The sequence below is a fragment of the Helianthus annuus genome, chromosome 1 (assembly GCF_002127325.2).
Source record: "Helianthus annuus cultivar XRQ/B chromosome 1, HanXRQr2.0-SUNRISE, whole genome shotgun sequence".
NCBI lineage: Eukaryota > Viridiplantae > Streptophyta > Magnoliopsida > Asterales > Asteraceae > Helianthus > Helianthus annuus.
Genome location: NC_035433.2, coordinates 4,011,628 through 4,030,977, shown reverse-complemented (window position 1 = coordinate 4,030,977; position 19,350 = coordinate 4,011,628). Strand labels below are relative to the sequence as shown.

General features: G+C 33.4%; 3 long non-coding RNA genes across 3 annotated transcripts; all 3 read right to left on the bottom strand.

Moving 5' to 3' along the window:
• Window positions 1-1,709: 1,709 nt before the first annotated feature.
• Window positions 1,710-5,231, bottom strand: LOC110942691. The gene is made up of 2 exons (XR_004868064.1): window positions 2,058-5,231; window positions 1,710-1,973 (listed from the first exon to the last, which is right to left on the bottom strand). It is a non-coding gene; the product is annotated as an uncharacterized LOC110942691 (long non-coding RNA).
• Window positions 5,232-7,356: 2,125 nt separating this feature from the next.
• LOC118482253 lies at window positions 7,357-8,359 on the bottom strand. Its single transcript, XR_004868063.1, has 2 exons — window positions 8,223-8,359; window positions 7,357-7,557 (listed from the first exon to the last, which is right to left on the bottom strand). It is a non-coding gene; the product is annotated as an uncharacterized LOC118482253 (long non-coding RNA).
• Window positions 8,360-17,115: 8,756 nt separating this feature from the next.
• LOC110942702 lies at window positions 17,116-18,727 on the bottom strand. Its single transcript, XR_002594850.2, has 2 exons — window positions 18,159-18,727; window positions 17,116-17,343 (listed from the first exon to the last, which is right to left on the bottom strand). It is a non-coding gene; the product is annotated as an uncharacterized LOC110942702 (long non-coding RNA).
• Between the last annotated feature and the right edge of the window lie 623 nt (window positions 18,728-19,350).

Genomic DNA, 19,350 nt, shown 5'->3' with positions numbered 1-19,350 from the left:
GGTTGTCGAAGACAATGTCTAACCCTTGTCGCCAAAACAGATCTGAGCAACACTTAACCAACACGCTCAACTCAGATTTGGGTAGAGAAGGTCAACCTAGAGAGAAGACAACCGGCTTAGAGAGAGAAGCACGATGGGAAATGGTACAAATCTGATGGCGTTGATGGCGTTGGTCTAACGGCTATGCCGGTGCTATCGATTGTGGAATTTGGCCATGTTTGGGTGGCCAGTGATTTGTAATGAAAGCTAAGGGTAGAAGGGGGTGCTAGTGGTGGTCGGCAAGTGGTGACGACCAGCTGGTGGTGGCGGCAGCTGGCAGTGGCAGTGGTGGTGACTGGTTGCAGAGAATGTATAGGGAGAGAGGGGGATGTGGTGAGTTTTAGAGAGATGAATTTTTTTTATTTTATATATAAAAATAAATCTTTATTTTAATATCAATAAAAAACTTTAAAATGGATTTTTGAAATTAATAATAAATGATTAAAATACTTATCTGTAAAATTACCAACATACCCTTACTTTTAACATACATTTTAGACGGGGTTAAAGGCGAGGAGCAAAATGGTGATAAGATCAAGGAGGAAAATGACAATTTTTAAACCATTGGGGCAAAACCGTTAAAACGACTAAACCATAGAGAGCAAAACGGAAGTTAACTCTATTATAAATATAACTTTTTATTGTTTTTTATTCTATAAATATAACTTTTTTTATTGTTTCTTATTCAAAAGTAAAAAAGGAAAATTAAAAAAAAACAAAAATATAAATAGGTAAATTGTTAAATCGTCCATGACTTAATGATACATTTTAACTTTATGAGTTAATTATACATTTTAATTGGGTATGTGACTTAGGATGAAAAAAGGTAATAAAATCAAAACGTAGGGTGTCTAGCTATAAAAAAAAATAATAATAAAAGTTATTTCGGATGGAATAGACAAATAAATGCAAACCTATGACATTTTACTCTGAAGAGTAAATTACATTTTTGGCCCCTATGGTTATATTACTTTTACTATATTAGTCCAAAATAAAAAATTTTAACATATCTGCCCCCATGGTCTCTATAACTAACTATTTTGGCCCCTAAGTCTCACCATTTTGGCCCCCATAGTCTCTATAACTAACCATTTTGGCCCCCATGATCTCTAGACTTAGGGGTCAAAATGGTTAGTTATAGAGACGATGGGGGCAGATATGTTAAAAATTCTTATTTTGAGCTAATATAGTAAAAGTGATATAACCACATGGTCCAAAAACATAATTTACTCTACTCTAAATTATGCAAAATACTAACAAATGGTACCCCAGGTGAGTTAGAAGATCCCATGTGGCCTTTTTTAATTTTTTATTAGCCTCTTGTACTATAAATACTGTTATACAGTTTTAACCTTTTTTAATTTTTATTTAACTAGATTTTAACCCCGTGCGCGTTGCGGCGCGCTAAACCGAGCAGTCCGAGATTCTGAAATAAGCACATTGTAAGGTATGTTGTGACTACCTCATTAAATTAAAACAAAGATGTCTACAATATCAAATGTTTGTCCACAGACAATGAAATGAGCAGATTGTAAGGGCGTTGAGACTACCTCATTAAACTAAAATAAAGATGTCCATAATATGAAATGTTTGTCCCCAGATTATATGAAATGAGCACAATGTTTATTAGCCATGTCACCCTCCTTAGAATCTATCTACCTCATTCAAAGTTACAAAAGAATCAAATCTTTGTAGTGGTTTACATTACACCTTTCATGTAGCAGAAACATAGTCTGATGATCATCTATATATATATAACTAAACAGCATACACTAACGAAACTCGCCACTACATTTTCATTTGCCGTGACTTGATGAATAAAAGTCAGCAAGAATTATTATGTACACCACATGCTTAAAGCATGCCAGATGTTATCCAGCACCTAATCTCAATATCCCCTTGGCCGTTCTCAACCTAAGATATGACACATGTTCCTACACCAAAGACTTAGTCCGTGTTCAGTTTAACCTCACAAATAAGATGGACGAGTCATGCATAATGCATATAAAATAACTGACCGCTTGTGACAGGCCACTGGAAAGCAACAACGCACCTAAATCCACCGAAACCAAAGTTGAAGCCTAAAAAAATATTACATCAGCCGAGAGAACAAAAGCTAAAGAAAAGGTTTCATTAGGTAAAAGGACAGCTGGTAAGTCAGTGGCAGCAAAAATTCTTTAATCCACCATGTTCAACAAACTGTAAAAGCTGACAATATGAAAATCGATTCCAGTGTAAACAAAACATAAAGCTGACAATATGGAAAGACAGAAATCCAAGATATCCAAGCTACAAATATGAGAATCGATTCCAGTGCAACCATGAAGGTTTGTCGCACATTTCAGGAAACTTGCGGAAACCAACATACAGTTCTCTCCTAAGCTAAGGCCAACAGGAACAACTATAGTCGAATTCGATGATAAAGCGCTATCATTTGTAGATTTCATTGCACTGCTACTGGAAGTCGTGCGCTTTGTGCCTTCTGTATCCTGCACAATATTAGGTTAGTGACCTACAATCGTGAAATGAAAAACTCCTAAAAGGTGTATAAAAGATACATTCTGGCCCTCGATTTAGACTGGCCTCCTTCTAGTTGATCTGGATCTACAAGATAGCAAACTTATACAAACAAAATCATAGTAAGAACACCGATTAAACATAACATGCATAGACATAATATGTGTAGAAAAATGAGTTTCACTCCATGTGCTATCATTGACCCATCTAGCTTGCAAACTAACTCTAGTTGTAACTACAGTTAGTCAATTATATTTTATATATAATAAAGCATTGTTAAGTGTTAGTTAACAGTTGTTATAACCTAATAATTTCAAAAAGTTAAGTCATGCCAAAACACCTACATCCACAGACACTATTTACACAACTGAAATATATATTGGTTATGTAACGGGTCGAAGCATTTAGGTTTATAGAAAATGTATAATTTGTATAATTTTAGTACTTAATTAAACCAGCTAGTTATGTCTATAAAATTACGATAACAAAATGAGAGGAGATGACGTTAATGATGTCAGATATACACTCCTTTCACATGGTGGGTGTGTAGTTGTGGTCGACTTTTTAGAACTTCCGCGACCGATCTATCAAATGGGTGGAACATGTAAGTGAGGAAACACTTACCGTGGTTTCACCACCAGTTACCAATAGGGATGAGAACGGTAGCGAACCGATACCGATCCCGATATTCATGAAAAGTTGGTACCGAATACCGTATCGAAAATACCGGTACGGTACCGGTTGTTCGGTATGATACCGGTTGGTACCGAATTCTTAAATTGATATATTGGCACCAAAATCATCAACCAGCTCTATCTCCCATTTTGGATACCAAGATTTGCAAAAAAGTTAAGGCATATACATTATAGAATAATGGGAGTAGGATCAAATAAAAACCACATTTCGCATACAAACTGTAAGAACCATTTAAAAAGTGGCACGTGGCATCCAACCAATTATAGAGAAATGATAAAATAATATCCTAAATAATATCAATTATATTGAATTCCCTATAAATATACGAACAAACAATTAATTCTTTATTTGGATCTTTCTTTTGTTTTCAATGTGCTGATTAAGAAAAGTGCTGATATCATTCAAATATGTGCTAAAATCAATTATCTTGATTAATTTTCATGTGCTAATACAGTTCGTAGTGCTACTTTTATGTATGTATTGTTTTGGTATGTGCTAATTTAACTTTTTTTAAGTGCTAGGATCTGTTCTTACGGTTTGTACGATAAATATGGTTTGTACCGGAACCAACCCCCCTAGAATAATGGAAATTTGAAGAACATGGTTAGGGAAATTAAAGCATTCGACTGTCATCTATTTGTCATTCTCTTTTAATTCATATTTGATACCAAATTCTAACACTTGTTTTTTTTATAAAGGATCAACTAACAACTATGTTGTTGCTCAAATGTAAATTATTAAGTATGATAGCTTTCATGTTGAATATTAAGTACGCCGGTTAAAAAATATCCTTTGTGTTGTAAAACCATCAAGTCGTAAGGTTAAGGTGACCCCAAACCTCAGCCATGGTCCATGGTTCTTACATCAACAGACCGAACTGGCCCTTTTGCATATTAGGACAGGTCCTTGTTCATGCACAAACATACCCAATGCAAGTATTCAGGGGTAACCCTTTACCCAAAAAAAAACCTTCTGTTTCTGATATGGGCCAAAATTTGTTAAGATTTAATGTTCTATTATTATTATTATTATCCTTAATATTTTATTATTAATACAAATGTATCAATTTCAGTTTAACATGCTAAGCAGTTTCAGTTTAACATACAAATATGTTAGGATCGTCATGTTTTGTTTATGAGAATTTGGAATTTGATTTGGATTGATAATGAGAAGACTTACACTTTAGTTCTAAATTACAGTTCACCACTCTACTTGAATTATGGGTGGGAAATAGGAATAAGTGGGAAATCGGTACTAATTCAGTATTACCAAAAAAATACCGGTACCAATCCCGAAAATCCCGATCTCGAAAAAATGGTAAAACGTAATACCGATATCGAATACAACCAGTATGGTATCGGTATTTTGTACCACATGTTCATCCCTAGTTACCAATGCGCTACATTTATCTTTCTATCTTCTAATCATCGCAAAAAAAAACGCAAATAATACTTAAAAGAATAACCCTAAACCCCAAATCCAACAATCGACTACACACAAAATTGAACACCTCCGACAAGGTAAAAGCCATTAACAATACCTACATGAAAAATGAAAGCATACCACACAGAAATTATGCACAGATTAACCAATCACCTGAGTAAAAACATACCAACCTAAGGCGAAATCAAAAAATTCAGCAATTAAATAAAACATAAAAGAAACAAACAGAATTTGAGCAAAAAGCAACCAGAGTACAACAACAGATATGTTGCAGGCGGCTAGGATGTCGGAAACCGGTCGCCGGAGATCCGCTATGTCTGAACTAAACCACTGAAAACCCTTGAGCCGCCACCATCTACACGTGCCGGGAACCTGCCGTCGGAGACCTCTCTCTCTCTCTCTCTCTCTCTCTCTCTTCCGAATCTCCCTTTTTCTCTTAAACTTGTTGCTGGCACCTCTCTCTGTTTCTCAAAAAGCACATAACATAGCAACTTGAAAAGCACCCAATTTTTTTTTGAAAAACACCCAAAGCTAAGGGTACAAACAACCTATGCTTAAACTTGTTGCTTATTTATAGATTTTAATGTGATTTTGCTCTAATAATAATTGATTTCGTTAACTTAAAAAAAAAAGGGAATTTGCAGTTGTGTTTAGTTTTTTTTTTTCGGTATAAATTTTGTTAAAAATAGAATTGCATAACGAAAAGAACTTACGTTAATCGACAACATTGGTGCCGGTATCAGTATTATATAAACTGATATCGGTAAGGGTATCAATCGTGTCGGGTTTCCCGGTTGACAGGTTAGCGGGTTGGGGATTGAAATCTGCAACCCAAACCCGGCCCGTATTATTATTCGTGTTAAAGATGACAACACTAACCTGCACACACATAAATTCGGATTTGGATAATACCAATACCTTATTGTTATCAGTATCGATATTCATTTTTATTGTTTTCGATTAATATAAAACACATGTTTATACCCTTTTAGGCGTATTCATGGGCGTAGCATAGTGGGGGTCGGGGGCACTCGACCCCCCCGAACTTTTCGCTCAGTAGTCTCTGGTACGTAGTTTTCGTATAGAATTTTTTAGGTGTATACGCCCCCCCCCCCCCCCCCCCCCGATTTTATAATCTTTTAGGTATATTTTAGGTCTTGTGTAACATCCATACTACATCTTTACAATTTTCGTTCACTTTACGAAAATACACATGTAATTATAGTTTCCTATACATTGAAATACGGGTTAATTAAAACTTTTACAATTTAAAAGTTTATACAAGTTAATGTAATTGAATTCGTCGTTTAAAAGATACGACGAAACATCGCGCGGAAGCTTGTATGTTATCGTGTTCGGTTCCTCATCGAGCTTGATCTTCATCCGGGCACTCCTGGCAATCACCTATGATCAAAACCAACTTAAAAGTTAGTTTTGATAGTTAAATAATAAGTATAAACAAGATACATGGGTCAAACAACAACAAAACAAATTTATTTCCAGAACAGAGGGCGTCGCGTGACGCCAAAGGGCGTCGCGTGACGCTAGGCCCCTTTTTTCACAGACTGATGCTTAATCAGTTGCTGTACATTCCCAGCTCAACCCGATTTCACTGAAACGGCCATAACTTCTTCGTTATAGATCCGTTTTACCCGATTCTTTTTCCTACGCGTCCGTAATTTAATTCTCCATCATATGGAGTTAAAATCCAACATCCAACATAAATAAATTTTGAGACTTTCAAGCCTTCGACTCGTTACCTTTTTATCAAATTTTACCCGTTTATGCATTTTATCAAACAAACATATTTGTTTGATTCCTACATCACCTACACTTCTTCAAATAAATGTTATATAACATATTAGGTTCTAATCACAGGTTTATTACACAATTTAAACCCATTTTCGCTCGTATGCTTATTTTGACCCGTGAAGGGTATTTAAGCACTTTCGAGCCTAAAATAGCTTTTGATTGCTTCTAGCATTCCATTACCACATTTCTTATCCTATAATCTCCCACCCCAACTGTATTTAAGGTAGGTTTAACGTGGTGATCAATATAAACCAAATTTTACCTCTCGAATCATTATTTTACGGCAAAAACTCAAATAGTGTCATTTAGCTAATATAATACCTCTTTCAGCTCTTATACTTATTCTAAGTATTTACCTAGTCATAAAACTCGTTTCCAAACAACCTTTAAGGGTCGTTTGTTCCATTTAGCCTACAAGGGCGTTTTGGTCGATTTTTGTCCTTTTATGACGAAGGACTCTCTCTCAAATTATTCGACCAAAATAACACTTTTAACTACAACATAATTATGCGTACCTGGCCCGGATCAACAAGTAGACCCGATTTATACCTCGTTTTCATTATCACACCATCAATGGTGACGCAATTATCCGATTTGCTAATCGGTCATGTTAATATAAGACTTGACAACCACATTAGTCGATATTGTCAAATGATGTTATCATCACCATTCGACCCGTTTGGACTATATGCCCAACGTTATCTATTTAATCAAAAACATCGTTTTTGATTTCCAATTCATTCATCCATCCCATCCCGGATTTTATAACCATACCCTTTTTCTTTTACACTCTTTTCTTACAAATTCAACCCATTTCGGCTTACGCCGTGGGTATCCTTTTAACCTTGATTTACATTAGTCGACACTTGACAAATTTCCATATTTCCAATATTATCGTTATCACGTTTACAACGTATCGAATAAACGGGTATTCTACATAAGTGTGTAAATTACACTTACCTCGCATCCACGCCACGTTTTTCTTTCCGTACTTGCTCCGTTTGACCCGCTCCCTCCTCCAAGCTTTCATCTAGCTTGTTACGCGTCAAACTATTATCAATCATTTACAAGGCGGTTAAATTAGTCATAAAAATCACGACTATTCCACCTCACTTATTTCCTATGCTGAAGCTACTATTCGACTTCATGATTAGTTAACTTAACTTATCTAAAGTTAACTACTTTCAATCGCATGGTTTACGATATTAAGTCTAAATCAACATAGTATTTAGAACTCTTATCACTTCATATCACGCGTAATTGCCGTATCATTCGAATACGCGTTTTCACTCTAAATTTCAACACTTTAGTTCTCATTTAGGCATTTTAACAAACACCTAATGTACATAATTTTACATATTTACTAACTAGTTCATAACTAGTTATTTTCACCAAGATTTACATCAAAATCAAACCTCTATGTCTAGTGTTCATGAACTACATCAAGAACTTATATCATAACAATCAATATTCCTGAATTTAACATCCTAATTCAAGTGTTCATCACAATGACATAAAAACCCACTTAGCATATAAATGGGTAATAATCAATTTCACAATTTTTCATCATTAATTCGTTAAATCCTTACTAGGGTTTGTTCCTAGACATGGATTTATCCTTATTTCACTCTCACATCAAACATGCAAGCAATAATTTCGTTTATCATAAGTTCATCAAGAATTTCAACTTCACTAAACATAAAAATTTAACATACCTTGTGATCTCCTAAGCTTGGTGATCACGAATTTGTGTTAATCCATACGATTTGGCTCTAAATTGCCTTTCAATTTGTTGAATCTTGATGAACTAGGGTTGCACCCTTTCTTTTCTTGCTCCTGGGCGATTACACGCACACACACACGCTCTCAGTGTGTGTGTTGTGTGTTATTACTTGTTTTAATAAATATTAGTTTCCCACTTGACAACTTTAGTCCCTCATGTTTTTATTTTGATCATTTGAATCTATAGTTCACTATTTATAACTTAGTCACATATTACTAACTAGGTCAATTATTCCTAGTTAAATTTAATAGGTTCGGGAAGTCATAACCCGTTTTATTTTTAAGTCCCGTTAACTCGGGCCTTTCCTAAATTTATTTCCTCAAAAAGTCTTCGTACAACCTTTATTTAATATTAGGTTTAATTATTTAAATCCTAATATTAACCGGGTAAGTTTTACCACTATCGGTACTTTACCCGTCTTTTAGTGTTAACGTGGTTTGATTACCAAATCCATTTTCGGGGTGTTACATCTGGTGACTTCCGACCCCCACTCAGAAATCTCAAGCTTTACCACTGGACGTATTACAACTTTATTTTCCGGGTTACACAATACAACTTTTGATGAAGTTAATTCGTTGTAATAAAATTTGGCATCGTTTGAGCAACCTCTTACTAGTTTTATATATATAGTTTTCGAAGGAACATGAATAGTAATTTCAAATTTAAAATAATATATAGTTTTTAATATTTTATTATATTAATATATTTTTTTAATAATTACTTTTAACTTTTAACATATTTTTATTTTTTTTCTATTTACTTTTAGCTTTTAACATATTTTTATTTTTTCATTTTCTAAAACCATATTTCCGTTATCATTTATTTTGTTTTACTAATATTTTTTTCTTTTTTTAAATCTATCTTTACTTTATCCGTTAATTTGATATTTCTTTAATAACTTATGTTCGTTAATTTTTTTCTAAAAACTTAAATACGTAGTTGAGCTTAATTTTACCCTCGATTAATATAAGTTTTATTAAAAATGAATTTATATTAAAAAATAAAGTATTTATTTGCTATCGTAAAATGATACAATGATAAACTGAACCGATTCTAATGGTTTGGCTTTCTAAACAGCATGCTACATTTTCAAATAACGTTTGTTTTACATTATTATTTGCTACGTTTCGCCGCAATGCGCGACTGAAAAAAACCTAATTCATTAAAAAAAAACAAAAAGTGTAATAGTTGTGTGTAAAGTTAGCAGGATTGGTTTTGCAATCCAAAAGGGGGTTGCGGCGCAGCTTGTTGCCCGTTTACTTGCCACTTGTTTGTAATTTGTTACTTTGCCATTTTAATGAAAATTTCAATTAATTTAAAATTTTAACCTACTGTATGAACCATCCGCGTAACTTACTTCAATTGTTTTATTTTTCACTTTAAAATATGGGAATATCACCAACATAAACATTTTGACCCACCTTCCTTTTACTGAAATGATCATTAATATTTAGCATTAGTAAAAATATACATGTTCAAACATGCCAATCATGATTCCACAAATAAACACGAGTTTTTTCCCAAAACGGTGTTGGTGGAAAAGTTATTTACCAAAATGGGTGATTTAAAAAATAATTACTAAAATGGGTGTTTTTCTATATTTCTTTATTTTTAACTAATATATTATAGTTCTTCTATTTTTATATAATCAACCTATCATATTTGTATTCTTTTCTTCCATCTAAATCATTATATAGATTTTTTAACTAACTTATTAATTATTATATTTTTTCTTTTTTTATATTGAAACCCATGTTAAAATAAACTGAGATCGTTGGATTCATTTTATTTTTAAATGTTGATAACTCTCCTTTACTGTTTTAGTTTAATTTTTTTGAGAGTAATTTTTCATTTACTATTGTCCGTGTAGTTGATTATCAATTCAAATGAAAACCCATAGTATAGTGTTTCCTAAAGTTACATAAATTTTATTAACAACCAGTGGACAAAATATTTACGTAGATTGATTGGTTCATAATTTTATTGGCCAACTCGATACTTATTATTATTTTTTATTATCAACTTATTTTTTAATAGTCACGAACAACATTTATTTCATTCAATTAATGTAAACATGAACACATCTCTTGTTTAAAAAGTAAATAAAATAAAAGGCGCTAAGAAAAAAGAATTTTATTACGGTTGGTTAAAAAGTAAATACAATATAAAGAGTAATTGTTTGGAGAAAATAAATTAAAAACATATTAGGTTAATTGAAAAAAAAGAAAAAAAATATAATAGACTAGTTAATTATAAAGAAATAAGAAATAACACTCATTTTAATAATTTTTTTTAAATCACCCATTTTGGTAAATAATTTTTCCACCCTCACCAATTTGGGAAAAAAATCATTGCAAAACATCTATTTTGGTAATTATTTTTCAAATCACCTATTTTGGTAAATAATTGTTCTACCAACACTGTTTTGGGAAAAAACTCAAATAAACACCTATGGCTAAGACTGTTAAAATTTAACCGGCAAAAAAAACCTTAGAACGCAAAAATCAATCAAAAGAATATTAATGTAAAGCGTGTGCTAAATTTTGTCAGAAGCTAGGATTTAGCCCGCATATTTAGCTGTCGACTAAGATTTTGCCTCCATTTTTCTGACGGCAAGGGTTTTGCCCTTGCTTTTATCCGCCGACAAGGATTTAGCTCCCATTTTGTATTTGCTTGCTAAGATTTTACCCCACGTTTTATTCTAGAGTTAAATTTAGTCACACTTTACACGTATATTATTTTGATTGTCTCTTTTTGTAGTTCTCATTGTATTTTTCAAGATTTTTTGTGTCAGCTATATTCTAGTCGTCTTAGCCCGCAGTGGTTGTTTGTCAAATCATAATTGGTTGTTTGGACATGTATATCTTTGCTATAGCTAAAGTAAATTTTTATTTTGGTAATTTTGTTGGTCAGAGTGTCTATTTTCGTGTTTTTTTTATTTAAAATATTGGGATTGTGTGACATATTATTGAACAAAGGTGACAATTGCTGACACGTCTAGAAACCTGTTACTAAATTAATACAAAATTAAATGCGTTTTGAATTTATCAGGATGTTTTTTAAGAGTAAATTTGAATCACTGACGGACTACTGGAGTTTTATCATGCCACCAGCGAAACCACCCGATCATATCCGTCTTCACTAGGCAATAATGCCTATACACCACTAGGCTAAAGTAAATTTTTATTTTGGTAATTTTGTTGGTCAAAGTGTCTATTTTGGGGATTTTTTTTATTTGAATATTGGTTTCAGTTTTTTTTTTCTGGTTTCGGTCTTAAAACCGGGTTTTTTTAAACCTCTATATTAGGCTATAATGTCATGGGCATTTAATAAATATTTAATAAATAGTGTTGTATTTGGTGTTATGCTAAAATCAGAGGAGAGTAGTGACCAGCCTCGGTCCCGTCATTAAAAAATTATTTATGAGTGATAATTGTATCTTGTGCATTTCACACCACTAGAGCACTTCATGTTAATTATCTCAAATGGACTCCTTAATCTTTTTTGCTTTTGTCACGATGCAGAGGTTAATAATTGTACTATTGTCTATTAGTTAACCAAAATATTTTTAGTTAAACTGAAGACTATATTTTTTATATATTTTTTTTTTACTTTCTCTGACATAAATAATAAAAAAAGATTCAAAATTCACTAATTTAGTGACACAATCAATAAATATGTATAATTTTACAATTTTGAAAACTAACTAGATTCGTTATAATTTCTTTTAAATGGACATGATTAGTGCATAGTGAAATTCCTTTGTACACAAAGTCACAAACAACTTATTTCAAGATAAATTTACACTTCAAAAGGGTGAAAAAAGGGTAATGCATAATTTATGGAAGGGATGCAGTGCTTTTGGGAGTCTGTAATCATGGCCAGTCACAACTCTCTCAAGATTGGCAAAAAGAATCCAGATAGGATGGTTAAATGAATCTTACCATATTAAATAAAAGTTAAGCAATGAGTTAATAATGTGAAAAGCCAACTAAAGTTAAGAGTTTTACTTCAACATGTTTTAACTTTTGCTAGAAAAGTTGTACATGGAAACTTATATGCAATAATTTCTAATTAAACAGAAATCTCATTTTTTAATTTTATCAAGAAGCAACAAGATTGTGAGGTTGAAGGCTTGAAGCCTCTTCCCTCCATGCATAAGTTTGTATCTAGGAAAGAATCAGCTTTCTGGCATCCTCCCTTAAAGGTTGGGACGTTTGAGCAGTTTGGTAAAGCTGAACTTTACTAGTAATAAGAATTTATCTGGTCGAGTTCCAACAAGTTTTGAGAACTTGAAAGGGCCGACTCATTTAGATTTGAAGTCTAATGAGCTCATAGATGAGTAGATGACTAGACATAAATTTACAAGGATATATGATGATAAATAATTGATGGTAACATTTTCCTCTTGCATCTTTGAATCAGTAGCAGATTCAGAAAATTTTTTCAGTAGGTTCGTTTTGATATATTTTCACTATTTTTTTAACAATCATACAAGGTTTTCACTATTTTTTCCATTTTTTTCCAAATCAAGTGGGTTCATATGAACCCACAAAATAGAGCTAGATCCGCGCCACTGCTTTGAATAGAAGGATTATGGAAATAGTGTTTTAGATATAAAAAAAGATTAGTTAAAAAGTTAGAAAGCTAGTGCACGCTTATAATGTTGATAATTAATAATAATAAATCAGAATTTTAATGTGATTAATAATAAGTATTAAAAGGGCATCTAATTATGATTCCACATAACCCTAGTATAGGCTCCATCATTTCTATTTCTTTTCATTTTAATCTATTACTATTATATGGTTTTCTATAATAGTTTTTACAAAACACGGTGGGGGATGATTATATGGTAATATGATGTTTGTCTATAATTAATGAATTCATAAACTTTTTTTTTAAAGACATGTACAATTATTTATTTATGATTTATTCAAATAGAACATAACTTATTCGGTATGTGATCAAAGGTTTGTATCCTATGTTTTAACTTTATGTTCCCACTACGGTCTTCATTGTTGTAAAATGATTAAATGATATTATCCTAGTAGAATGTTTATTATAAAATCAAAATAAATAAATAAATAAATTTATAAAAAGCAATAATGTATAAATGATCCGTCCACTTATTATAATCCTAGCCCTTCATTAGCTTAACTTTGTATTTACTAAAATAAAGGGTAAAAATATTCACTTGATGACGCTAACCACTGAGAGAACATATAGATAAGAAACAAGATTCGCAAGCTTCAATCGATATTAAAATCAGAATCACAACCCTTGGCAGAAAGAATCAATCAAGCTATGTAAGAAATCAAGATATGAATCGCAAGCCATGACAGAAATTCAATTGGTTGACAAACAAACCTAAATAAGAAATCAAGATTTGTAACTACAATAGAAGCAAGCTTCAATGAGTTGATCGCAACACTCAAATTGAACTTAAAACATATTTACAGGAATGCATAAAATTCTTTGTTTCTCATGTGTTGTATGTTAACGTTATTTGTATTTGATCTTTATTCAATAAATAAATGATCAAAGTGCATGACTTACATGTATACTATTCAAACTTTATGTCCTACAATATAACATAACTAGATATAACATCCGCGCGCGTTGCGGCGCGGTACATCGCAAACATTGAACGAATTAGTCCAAACGTTATGTGATGCGTTAACCATATGAAAACACACGTTTCGACGTATCTGCTTGAACTCAATGTAACTTATATAAGCATTGCAATTGGATCAAATATAAAGTAAATCAAATTTATACCGTACAATCATAACGTATTATATGTGACCCAAGACATACATAGAAAATGTAACGGGTATAATGGAAAAGCTGACACGTATAATCAAAAGAGATGAATTAGAGTTTTTGAAAAAATGGAAAAAACAAATCACAATTTGACTGCACTCGGTTCGAAACAAAATTTACAAAACATCACCTGACTCGTTTCCTAAAAAAGCTTACGTCGAAACATACACCAACTCAAATATATACCGAAACATACATAAAAATATGCACGTAAAAATATTTTTTTAAACAAAAACGTATTATATTTGAGCTGACTCATTTCCAGAAAAAGTTTATGTCGACACATAGAGCAAATCGAATTTATACTGGTACGTACATAAAAATAAACACGCGAAAAAATTGTTTTTCTTAAGTAAAGGAGGTATAACGGTAAACTCGAAACAAATTATTAGTAACAAACTTAATAGGTTAAATACGTTCGTAAAATTGTGCCAAGTAGCACTAATGCCATGTCACTGGCAGCGAACACCAATATCAGAAGAGCTTGTAAAAATAAATTAAATAAAAAAGTAAAACATAACACCAAACAAAAAAAATACGTAAAATGTTGAACCACGCACGGCCGTTGTGGCGTGTTAATGCGAAACAGTTAGACAAAAAACGTAAAAGGTAGAAAAGAATAATTAAGTCGATCTAGGATCCGCGCGTTGCGACAAACTTGTCAAACGGAGAAAAATAGACGCGTCATGACCTGCCTATCAAACGGGAAAAACAGGCAAAAATGTTGAACCCCACACGCATGTTGCTGCATGTTGACTCACAACTAAAGTTGAAAATAAAATAGTATTGGGGTTAAGTTGAAAATCTTTGGGTTAAATTTAAAAAAGTCAAAGGGGATGTTGAACCCCACACGCATGTTGGTGCATGTTGACTTGCAACTAAAGTTGAAAATAAAATAGTATTGGGGTTAAGTTGAAAAGGCTTTGGGTTAAATTTAAAAAAGTCAAATGGGTTAAAATATAAAAGATAAAAACAATTGGATTGAAAGTGAAAAATATAACTTTTTTAAAAGCTCCCAATGCACATATTACAAGTATATATAACGTAAAAACATGTTTCTAATTTATAGTTTGGAAATTACAAAATTAACAACCAATACTACAACCAATTTAGACATAAAATAACATTTATGCACAATGTACAACTTACAATGCAACATTATGTTGCAAATTTATAATATATGAATATACTATACAAATTGTTTTTGCAAGGACGTCCAAATAAACAAATAATTAAACTATTTAGTGACCCATAACTAAAGAGGATGTTAATACTAAAACAGAGAATATAACAATATATAATATATATTCACAGAAAATATAGATATATAGGTGATAATCAAATTCTTTTTGTAATACATAATTAACAATTTAGGTAATCATTATATATTTCCATTATTTATTTTTGGGCTTTCTTTTAGGTGTGAATGTGGAATGAATGATGGTGCAACATTGGAGTGAGACCAGACTAAAATGATGTGGTCATTAATTCCTCACTGTCGATTTACACTTCATGTATATTGGATCTTGGTCCACCTTTTTACTTATTGGTATTTGTACAAGTTAATTCTCCTTTAATTGCTTTTAACTGGCAAAAAAACAAAACAAATAGGGTGGTAGTCTATTGGTAAAGGCGAAGCTTTTAAACACTTAGGGAGATAAAGGTCTTGCTTTCAAATTTCACAGACGACAGGAATAAAAGAAATTTGTCATTAAAAAAAATCAATGAGGTTAGTGGTGGAGTGGTTGGGGAAAGACTTGGTGTTTCTTGTGATCCAGGTTCGACTCTAGCTCACCCTCCCCAATATTTTCTGCGGCATCTAGGTGAAGGGCGAATACGGGTGGCGCCGGTTCGTCTTAGATGGGAGGCAAGGTTTTACCGATTATTCCACTGTCGTGCCTTCGGGCGGGTGGAGGTCGGGTTTCCGCGTATCTGGGAGAGCCAAGGGGCTGTCGACAGTCAAGTAGTCGACTATGGCCACAACGCCCGGTGTCACGGTGATTGACACATCGTTCCTTGCCGTTCAAAAAAAAAGTGGCAAAAAAAGTAAAAAATAAAGTGTTATAGTCTTCCCAAAGTTGTTAAGCATCACATAATTATAATTTTATATATACTAGCATTTTGACCCGCCGCGCGTTGCGGCGGCGTCGAAAGTTAAATTCACTCGTATTTATACTTTATATTTGACCCGGCTCTTTACTGAAAAAAATTACGTCGCCGTTGAATGAAAACGTATTATATTTTGGCAAAAAGTTTGTGTCAAAACGTGAGTCGTTTACGTTGAAACATGAATTTGAAATGACAGGTACGTTAAAACTGCGATACATAGAGTGTTACGTCGGCGGCACCTTAGTTGTTTATAGTTGACAACACGTTATGCGATACACAGAGCATTACGCTTTGCGACGCCCTAAACTGTATCATTCTTGGTTTGAAAACGTGTACGTTTGTCATTCGATTACTTTTACATCACAGTTTATAACATGATCTCGAGGAAAACTTGTACCAATGCATAGATAAAACATATGCTCGTAAAAGAAAAAAAATATTAAAGTTTGTATAGGCGGCGGCGTGTGTAAACCAAAAAAAAAATTAGAGAACCATTCCATATTAATCCAAAACTTAGGAAATATATACATATAAAAGAAAAACAGAGGCTATTTTTTTTAACGGCCAACAAACTCAATTCCGAGCACTCTTGGGGCACCCACTGGACAAACGGAGTACTCCGAGAGTAACCCGAGTCCACCACCAATTCCGGGGAAAACCCGGTAACCCACCCGCCCGTAGGCACGACAGTGAAATTACCGGTAAAACCCGTTTGGCTCAAGGATCCAACCCAGGTTTCCCTGGGTCTCCTATCATTGCCCACCAATGCCTCACTCTGCACCAAGTGGGAGTCGAACCTGCATCTCTCAAGAGAAATGCAAGCCCTCCACCACTTGATCTAGAGATCATTGACAAAAAAAAAAAAAAAAAAAAAAAAAAAAAAAAGGCTATTAACCCAGAAATTAGAAGATAAATATTAAAGAAAAAAACAGAGGTGGATGGAATATTGGAATTTGAACCTACACCCCCTGGGTTGCAAAGCCTTAACAAACATTTACAAAACAACACAGCCATTTGCTTGTTGATAGATTGCTCCACAGTCTTTGAGTTGATTTACCAAAGGCACACTACAGGTTTTAACCTTTCTAGCAATAGCTCTACCATCAACAATCCAACTTCTACAGTATTTAAAAGGTAAAGTTACATTAGTAGCAAAAATAGCTTCTTTTAAAAGAAATAATATGATAATGTCCAGCTTACTAAAGAGCTATGATACTCCATTTGGATGCGAAATCTCTTAACCTTTCACTAAATTACTTCAAAACGCAAATCATTTTAGTTGAATACTTACAACTTTCTACCCTCATTTTATTCTCCGCATAAAACTTTAATTTGGTTAACACTGTTTCTCCTATCACGCCTTTTGTTTGTGCAACGGTGAGATTTGTGGTGATGGTGGTTTTTAAATGTTTGTAAATGATCCTAATGAAGGAGAATTGCCGATAACTAAGGGTGGTTTGTTAGCACTTTTAGTTTGTAGAGTAACTCTTATATGTTTATCGATATTCAAGGCAATGAACGACACTACACAGCCTAAATTTCAGTTATAAAAAAATATTTGTTTAAATAAATAGAATATTGGTTATTTGATTAGGATTGCTTAGCTTTCAATACAAATTGCATTCAATCATTCAACTGGTGCTTCAAGCTATATTCCCTATATAATAAATCAAACTATAAAAGCCCAAAAGACTCAGAAGATAGAATCCGTTGTTCCTCCAAATCAAGCAATAAATAAATTTGATATCAATCTCAATTAAGATGTAATCATCTCTGTCTAACTAATCCTAAAACCTCTTAAATTCATAGACCTAACATGGATTTGGAACAAAGCAACCCATAAGAAAAAAAATCAGAATCATAACCATCAACAAATTGAACATCACTTGTTGATAAAAGTTATACAACTGAAAAGAACAAAGCTCAGATTTACCTTACTCGTCGGTTCTGAGTTCTGTAGTGACCGGATTCTGGGCAAACACTCACCTAATCGTCGGAACCGGTCAAATTAACAACTGAATCGCCGCCGTTCACTGGCCCTAGACGACGCTAATCTGCTGGGGGTTATCTCAGACCGAATCCAAATCACCGTGACGGCCAGAATCCGACTGCCGGAGTTCGTCTTCGTCGAAACCCTAGGGGTTCTGTTTCTATTTTTGCCGGCGCCTGGTTCTTGGTCACAACAATCGTCGGAACCCTAGGGTTTCCCAATGATGGATTCGAACGCGAGGTGCGATGGCGGGAGCGATGTCTTCGCCGCCGTCGTCTTCGACTTCCTCGTTCATCCCAGAGAAACACAGAGAGAGAGAGACACAGAGACAGGAGATAAAGAAAGAGAAGGAGCCATGTTTTGTTGAAGGTAGAAGAAGAATGTGGCAGGGGCCATTTTTGTAGGTTTAGGGTTAGAAATAGAGGATGGTGAGTGAGAAGGAGGATGAGAGGATGTTGAAGAGGGTGATTTGGAGAAGAAAGAGGTGATCTGCCGTTGGTGACACATTTCTTAGGGGCAGGTATGTCATTTGGTTGGGTCACCGACCTTTGTATTTAAGACTATATAAATGTTTGTTTGGCGTTTTATTAAAATAATGTATTTTTTTATTCTTAACTGAAAAGACATAACAAACAACAGAAAAAGAAAATTAAAAAAATAAAAATAGAAAAAATTCATCTTCCAAATCTTCACTGTCATCAGTCTCTTTCTTCTTTGAAACATGTTCACTGGCTGTTTGACTTTGGCATGCTTCATTTTGTGTTTTTGTTGTTGAAGTAGGTTTTTTGTGGCCGTTTGGAAGGACAAAATGACGTGAGTTTTTTGTTTGAAGTTCATCTTTATCTTCATTTTATCTTCAAACCACTCATCAATGTCATTCGTTTCTTCATGCCATTATAATATTCATTAAGAACAAAACAAAAAAAATGACATAAGTCTGACACCAGCATCTTTTTGTTGAAGATTTGTCCATCTCATGCAGCAAAATGTTATTAAGTCACAGCATCTCAGCCAAGAGTGCATTCTGTGAAACTTCGCATAGAACAATATTGAATATACAAGAAACGATGTTTGCCATTTTTGGCGTTTTTACTGAGGAAATAGTATATCTAAAAGAAACGTCGATTTTTTGAAT